The following is an 8,834-nucleotide window of genomic DNA, read 5'->3' on the forward strand; positions in this document are numbered from 1 at the left end:
ACATGTTGTGGTAAACTTACGCATAGCTTGAGATTTTCGCATGTTGATGGATTTTGCGGCGCACATATTGTGGTATGCTTACCACGACACTCATGCATGTCCTGGTATGTTTGCCACAAAAGTTTAGGCTTTGCAGAATTTTTTTGCGGTATACTTGCCACAAACAGGATTTACGGTATACATACCGCTATTGAAGCTGACCCTATGGGTAGCCCCACCCCCAGTAGCATACCCCTACCCTTCACACTTTGCCACGACCACTCACACTGTAGCTACTCATTCTTGTGCTCATGTAAGTTTTCAGAATGTAGCCACAGGTACAAACACTCACACACATTCACAAACAAAAGAAAATCTTACCAGGTTTTTCATTGAATTCCTACCTTACATTTATTGCAGATGGAAATGCTAACAAATGACTCAAAACAAAAGAAATCACAAGTTCATCAACAGTTCTTTCACAGGATATCTCCCTTAATCCATGGCATCTTCATAACAAAGTGTTGGCATATCCAACGATATAGTGGGACAGTTACTTTTGATCCAGTTGATTGTTCAGTGTCTTGGTTTACTTTCCGTAGACTACAGAAAGGGCTAAAACAAAAAAAAAAGAAAAACAAGAAAAGAAACATTAATGCAATCACAGTACAGCACAGTACAGTAGACAAAATGCCAAGAGAACAATCTGCCAGTCAGTATGTAATTGCAACTGCCTTGACATACCTTTCACAATGAGTCTTGCACATATCATGAAATGGAATCCAGGTCACTAAATTGTAAAGATATTTCGAACGGTACTTACACTTATAATTTGCCTGGCAAGCTTGGTTACTCTTTTGGGACCAATGTGGGTTTATGAGAATTGGTGATGTAACGTTGGGCTCATCAGCATTAGCATTTTTCATGGAGGTAGTAGAGAAGGAGTCACAACTAGGCGGAGATCAAAGGGACCATGTGTTTTGCCGCTGTTTGCCTTACAAACTACTCCATTAGCACCAACGGGACTTGCGAACGCGTTTTCTCGGATTTAGGAAACAAGATTAAGTTCGTTCGGGGTCGTTCGGGTGTTTCGGCGTCCCTCGGCAGTTGACAGATCTTCAAACATGGCGTCACGTGTCCAAGCGTCGCGTCGGGAAGTTCGAGTCGTTCCACTGATTTTGATGTACACGATGTTAAAGAGGTCGAGGAACAGATAATTGAGGAAGGGAGCTTTTGTATCTGCAAAGGCGCGGAGACTGAGTTGATGATAGCTTGCGATCACAAAAAATGCCAAACATCGTAGAGCAGCATTGTTAACACGCCAACTTTTTCCAAATCCAGTTCTTGGTTCTTGCCGTGTTTTATCATGTTGTACTGGCATTAATGATAAGGTAAATAAGAAAGCATAGCTTTTAACTGCTCATCCATGACTTTTATGAATGGTCGCGATATAAAAACAACACGTACGATGCATTGAAACAAAGCGTCGCCTATGGCGTCGCTGGCGTCGTGTCATAAACACCCGGGAAACACTACAAGTTTAACCCCACGCTCACGGCAGTGCTGCAGTCCGCTGCACCATACTCAGTACATGATTGAAAAGTTCGTGATCAGAACTTTCATTCTAACAAGAAAGGTTCCTGCGATCGAATGTAAAGTATATAAAAAACGACGTTAAAATTACCAAGATTTTGAGAATGAAAAACTTAAATTCCTTGTAACTTCACTTTTCGTGGACGGAACGTGTCGGTTCTTACACTTTCATGACGCATTTGACCCAAGCTACGCAGATACAGTCTTTGCGCATGTGTTATGACACTGTGGAGAAAGTGAGTCGCATCAGCAACCCAGGTTAATTTCACTCGGTTCGGTTGCGAAGGTACCGTCGGCAACGCAGATGGCGGGAAAGGGGTTTTAAACAATGGACTTAAAGGGATTAAACCAATGGTGCACAATAGTAATAAATTTAATTATCTCAGTTGTGACTCCTTCTCTACTACCTCACATGCTTTTCTCAGCATACGTTGCCACAAGAACATGTCGTCACTTCCAGCTACAAGTAAGAAAATGCAATGGAATAAAAAGGAATGTAAAGGAAAAAGTCCAAGCGATTATGTTTGGTGATTTTGACTACATGTGACATGAAAACTAGTTTACTACTATATCTGTGAATCTAAATTACTTTTAGATGGGGGGGGGGGGGGGGGGGGGACAACGCTTCCAGTGATCCACAGCTACAGAAAGATAACTGAAAATATTGTATGCATGTTTTGTGTTGTAAGATTTCATGTAGAACTTCAATGAAATATTGTAAATCAATCATTGATTTGGATTTCGCCTTACAATATGCCAGCAAAATATTTACGGGTAACGTTGAATAAATGTCAAAATACATTAATGAAGATTTCAAAAGAAACTTAAGTGTCAAAGACAGAGACGTCCCAGCATCGTCCAGCATGATCTTATAAATAGACGTATACCAAATTTCATGACATGAAACACGTGTACAAACGATACTAGGTCAGAGTTTAAGAACTTAATTCTTACCTAACTATTCCTAAATGTATTGTTTTTTCATTGTTTTATATCGTACATCGAGGGAAATTTGTATACATATAAGCAAAAGTTTCACCCTGGGTACAGCCCGAGGGACTGTGCCTTCGCCGAAGTGTCGAAGTATGTATTCCCCAGACATAGACACTATCAATACATCGGTATGAACAGATAAAGGCCACTCCTTTCACACTGTTCACTCAACGTTCAACCTCGGGAGTTATTCAGACAATTGGACAGTGTTACTCGAGAATTGCACAGAACAAAAACAGATAAAATTCGTCGTTACGTTGCAGAGAAGGATACTCGAAAATTTACTTACCGAAATTCAAACGATCGCCTTGATCCTCAGCTCGGCCAGCTCAGGGTGTTATCATGGTTATAAGAATGGTGTCCATTGTTCACAAGCCGATCGCGATCTCCACACGCCGATCGTGACGACGATGACATGAAAATTAACGCGTCTTGAACATTGCCTATAGGTTGTACATTCATAGCTAGGGTATACGAAGCTGTCAAGGTGATGTCCAACGGCAAATTTCAGTGAAATTTTGTCAAAAGTCGAGTGAAAAAACAGCGACAATGCATTCAGCAATTCAAAAGGGTCGTAACTGCCTTTCTGATATCAGATTTGCCGCTGAGATTTGACCTGTGACACGCCAATCTGACCAATCACAACGAAGTCTTCACATGATCTATGATGTCATCAGGCGTGATACTATTACTTCCGATACAAAGTCCTTGCAATCGCGATCGCTGTACACGTACGTAACATAGCATGAATCGTAGTGGAAGTTTTGTTAGAAGTAATTCATTCAAAAGTAATTCACTGAAAGTGTACATCTTTCGACGGACTATAGGCTATCCAAGCAAAAGTGTATTGACAGCACCAGTGGCTATGACCCGACACTAAGCCCCACACTATGTAGGCCCTCCCTTGCTATTACATAGCAGTTAGCACAGCAGTGCCAGTGGCGCCTCGATCGCGGGGCTAACCGTGCAAACCCTTCATAGGCACTATACTAGCACTATTTTATAGTGTGCCTTCCCTGAGATACGGGAATTCAATTTCGATAAAAACTGTGTTCTATACGACAGGCGTGAGATACAAAAAATCCAACATACCAGTTCAATAATTTCTTAGATTTTTGTTCGGGCGCGTTTCTCTGGAGACACGTACGTACGTGTTCACGGCAGGTTGAGTGAGATGTCAATCATTTGTACAGTGGATGGCAATACGACTAATAATTCCCTTGTCTTTCTAAGTCGGCGATATAGTAACTTATACCATACCTACCTCCATGCTTATACTGATCATATGATGGCTTCGGAAAATAATTGTCGAAAGACACAAATAGAATGAGTGTTTTCTCCGACCGCGGTGACTGACATGCTCTGTCCGCTTATTATTAGGCCTACCCAAACTGTGGCAAAGTTCTTTCCTTCATGGATTACGGCCGATTTTCGAGAGATTTTCGTTGCTGCCATGAAATTGATGAATTTAACATTGAATTATCGTGGAGATCATTGGCTCAAAACGTTTCCCGATGGACAGGGAAAAATGGTTTCATGGGATTTTTGTGGCTGCCTACAGTGTAGGCCTATGTATGAAACAACATTGTTATCAACAGAATACCCGTCTTTATTAGATCAACTTCGTCACTTTTCTCGCCTCGATCACACCATAGGGCCTATAGCTGCTAAATCGCTCAAATTAAGCTATTTTGGCAATCCAGCGATCCCGCACCTTTACATATGTGCTATTGTTGATGTAATCTGGATTCGTAAAATCTTGTCACTGTGTATAGAAGTATCATTTGGAGAGTCAGGTACTTTTGTATGTGAATTTCCTAATTTCTTGGAAACTGACTAAGATTTGTCCTACAAATATGTATTCACGTTTTAACATCCCCATTTTGAAAAATCAATAAATATACTATTTTGTTATTAAATTTAGAGTGCAAACATGTATATTCTTTATTCATGCATATGATATACGGTACATCTACAGAAGCCAGCTGGGCACACACATTCATTTGGCTGCCCTGTAACCGTGCAGCCTTGAATTCTTACACATGATTCTGCACAGTCTGTGCTGTGTGACCATTGTATTTACGTAAAGCCTTCAATGGCAAACATACCACAAAGCAATCTGCAACTTTGTTTACTTCAGTCTTGTGGTAGACATACCAAGAGAAAGATTGCTAATCACCACAAGTGCACCACTAGTGGTGACTATCGGCGCAGGATGGATAGAGTGTTCTGGCACACAAAAGTATGCGTGGTATGTTTACCCAGAGCTTGCAGCATGTTTACCACAAAAAATCTGTTTCGTACGGGGATGATGCACCATGACGCAAAAAAAATTCTCTGTGACGCAAGAAAATTTTGAGTTGAATAGGAAATAATACATGGTGACTCAAGAAAAATTAGTTTTCTGTAATCCTGTTAGAGGGCACACTGTTACAAACTGTAAAAGGGATGCTGTAGGGGCTCTAAATAACACCTAACACTAGGTACTAACAGTTCAAATAAACTTTCTTCCATGTCCACCAGTGTTTCATTTTGCTGAAAGGCAGACAATTTTTTAATCACCACAGTGAAAGGCATTAAAATTAAGTATAATCTTACTTTTTGATGCACTTTAATTTGGTTAGGAATAACTGTTCTCATTTCTGGGCTTCGCTGGCGCTCGCAAATTAGTAAATTGCGAAAAAAATCTACTTGTTTACGAAATATTTTCACACTGCATTCGTATTTTACGAGAAGAAAAAAGACAGGCTTAGCAGCGTTGTTCATTTTTAGGCCGGATGCTGGCCAAATTGACCGGCTACCTCCGTATTTTGGCCGGCTACTTTCAGCAGTTTTGCTCTCCAGCCCCGAAATTCTGGTTTTGATAACAATATTTTGATCTTTTGGCGGTCTTGCAAGCCGGAGATAAATATTTCAGAAGTGCCGATGTGGCTATATGTAGTCTAGCAATTTACGCAGTGAACTTGTTGCTATCACTGTAGTACCTTGCTGCGGATCCGTACCCTACCACTCGATCCCTTTGCTGGTTGTGTTTGGGAGTGTAGAACACAACACAACCAGCAAAGGGAGTGGTAGGGCTACGGATTCGCAGCAACGTAGTACGCGATCGGCGAACGTGTTGTACTATAATGGGATCGCTCTCGAGGTCAATCCTGCTTTCCCGATCACAGCCCGAATTATTCCGACATCACATCGTGGTACAGCTGAACATTGGACTAACATACAAGTACGTAATACCCACGAATAGCCGACCATTTCCGAATGAAGCCGACGTTGTTTCGCTCAAATGCAGAAGAGAAAGTCGACGCTTGAGAGCTTTGGTTTTCTGCATAAGAATAGGGCCTCGTCTGATGGGTTTGGTAGGTTTTTGATCAAATCTAAAGCGACCAAAAGTTACCGAGTCTCATTTTTCATACTTTTGAAACCCCATGTCAATCCATCAAGGGTCTCGATCACAATGTCAATGTTTCAATCAAGCGATCGACATGTGTTTTGTGGAGGGGCTGGGTTGTGTGCATCTCGGAAGAGGAAAGTCGACGCTTGAAAACTTTGATTTTCTGCGTAAGAGTAAGACTTTGTCTGTTGATTTTGGGAGGTTTTAGATCAAATCTAAATAAACAAAAAATTACTTGGTCTCACTTTTCTTACCTTTGAAACGCTACGTCGATCACAGTGTCAAATTCAGGTCGACCGATATCACGTTGTGTGTACTGTGTTACAATCGACTGCTGGTGCTTTGTACACCACGGTGTAGTGTACAGGTTGGCATTCGGTGTCGTCAGTTTGGGATTTTATCAAACATTAGCTCTCTTTTTTAATTATATTCAACATCACCATAAAATCAACAATCAGCTCGCGGATTCGTTTTATTGTGAAATTTACTATAGTACAGTGAATTGAAATCACGGAAAATTGTGTTCCTATAATTCATTGAATTGAATAAACTGTTTGACGTACTTTACTGTATCTTCGTCAAGTTTTTTACTACAATATAGTAAAAAGAATTCAAGTTGACCTATTTACGCCCGGATCATTTTTTCACCCCGTTCTCCAAGCACAGATCGTAAAGAGAACCTGTTTTGTGGCCACACGTTCTCTTCTCATTCAGGAACACGGTGGTACAGAAATATGTTGATAAAAATTCATAATTTTGATAAAAATGCGATTTTTCAAAATCTCTCGCAAAATCCGTGTACTCTCGCTTACCCTAACAATTGACGGTGCCCCCGCGCGCGAGAAATTATAATAAAGGCAAATATAAAGAAACACAATCGCATTTAATGAGCTATATTTTGGTATGTTTCTTGCGGATTATTCTGACATTCACCTGGTTAATTTGTTTGCTTAAATTATCTCCGTGTTTGCGATGAATAATTATAGTATCCCGTCTCCGGTGGGGGGGCTCGTGACCGACTTTTTTTGTAAGTGCGCCCGACCGCTATACGTGACCCCCGTCGCTTACCCTATGTTCTAACAGAACAAATTCAGCACAAACGAAAACCGCTAATTTCAAGTATCTTTACGCGTATAATGTCCCGAAACATGTTAATTTACTCCAGCACACCTTTGTTTACTCGTCCCGTCTTTAAAATTGTGAATGGGTTTGATTTAATGTGAATTAGCGGCATCAAACAAACACTCACGGACAAGCCGCGGATCGCACCCCCCGACTATGTTTCGCCTGTGCAGACAAACATGAACCTGTGACCGAAACGGTATACGCTCGTAAAATAGATAGGAAATATGATAGGAGCCATGAACTTTTAAAAATTATAACCTTTAAACAACATGAACTATTCAAAACTTCAAATTTTTAAACGATATTTCGATTTCGCGCGCGTCGCCCAGTCGTCGCCCAGACGTACAATGAGGTCAACAAACTCCTATGTATTTTGCAAGCCGATGAAAGGCGCGCCGTATCTCCTGGAAAACGTATATTTATGTGCATATCGCGCAGAGTGAGGAGTTTGTGAAAGGATGTTTGGATAATAATGTCAGAAAGATAAAGTTTTACAATGAGTAGGGATGTAGTGTATTTCTTTTCAAGTATTGCTGTCAAATTGCCGTGATTAAACACATCCAGTCCGGCCGGGGCTGACACCGGGATGGAGTGGCGAAGGTCGATCATCACACGAAAGGACGTGAAAATGTTCTGATGCGACGTAGTCCGTCCCTTGGTTTATTCTCAGTGCATGGAGCATAAGCTTATTATTTACGCGATTGGAAATGTGTGATTTACAAAATATCCGCAAAAAGTAATGCGAGATAGTAGTAAGAAAACTTTACATGGTATGATAACGCCAACGCCGGTCTCTGCGTAAATATTGTTGAGGCCGGGTGATTGTACTCAAACATCCCCGGCCCCGGGCTCTCGCTTTGTTCCAAGTTGTGACTTGGCATCAATGCATGACTTTCCCTTCAGGATGTCTAGAAAATAAGTTCACAACCTATCATTGGATGATATTTTAACCAGATATGAACTGAATATGCTCACGTGCATTACTGTGATAAAAGTGTTGGAACCGATTTTGTTTATAGTTGGGTGGCCAAGGCATTTTTTTCTACTTTGACAGTAAAGTGGTATGGTACGAAGGTGAAAAATAAAAGGTTGAAGGAGCTTGATTCATTCAATCAAAAGTTATGAATTTTTTAATAATGAAAAATGACAATTTTTGGCTTTTTCGTCAAATTTCTGCCAAGAATTCAGTCTCATGAAAGTTCGACAATCTGTTAACTTTGTATTTATCTCATATAGAAACATGACAATTTATGTTCTGGATCAAAATTTTGTTCTTATTACAGAAAACCGGAAATGGAAAGTTTATAGTACTCAATGTTCAGGGAACTTTCAATATAGGTGAAATGGCCATGTAGAAGATGACTTCCTTGATAAAGTAGGAGATAGCAATAAAAGTTTTGAAAGTCAATGTAAAGTTAGTCTTGGTATTTTGTAGATTGTCCCGCGCAAGATCACGAGGGTAGGTTTATATAGTGCTCATGAATATTAAGTGGATTCTGAAACTGCCTCGTCCGGACCAATGAGAGGTATGGGGAAAGACAACGAACGTAATAGGAAGCAAGGGAGTGGGTGTGTCCTAGTGTAGTTCGAAAAATGTTGCAATTTTGTCGATGGGCCAATGACAATTCAAAAGCGGAATGCATACAAAATGAGGTGATCAGGATCCCTAGAATGATATTAGGTATTCGGTATAGGAGGCAGCCTTTTCGTGTTTAACCGAGAATCAGTGCAGTTTTGTGATTAATTTACA

At 40.6% G+C, this 8,834-nt stretch overlaps 1 long non-coding RNA gene across 1 annotated transcript; it reads right to left on the reverse strand.

Annotated features, from left to right (window-relative positions):
* Window positions 1-364: 364 nt before the first annotated feature.
* On the reverse strand, window positions 365-3,360 carry LOC139121605 (uncharacterized). The gene is made up of 2 exons (XR_011549327.1): window positions 2,855-3,360; window positions 365-594 (listed from the first exon to the last, which is right to left on the reverse strand). It is a non-coding gene; the product is annotated as an uncharacterized lncRNA (long non-coding RNA).
* Window positions 3,361-8,834: the final 5,474 nt, after the last annotated feature.

This window comes from Ptychodera flava, chromosome 21, assembly GCF_041260155.1.
Source record: "Ptychodera flava strain L36383 chromosome 21, AS_Pfla_20210202, whole genome shotgun sequence".
In the NCBI taxonomy this organism is placed as follows: domain Eukaryota; kingdom Metazoa; phylum Hemichordata; class Enteropneusta; family Ptychoderidae; genus Ptychodera; species Ptychodera flava.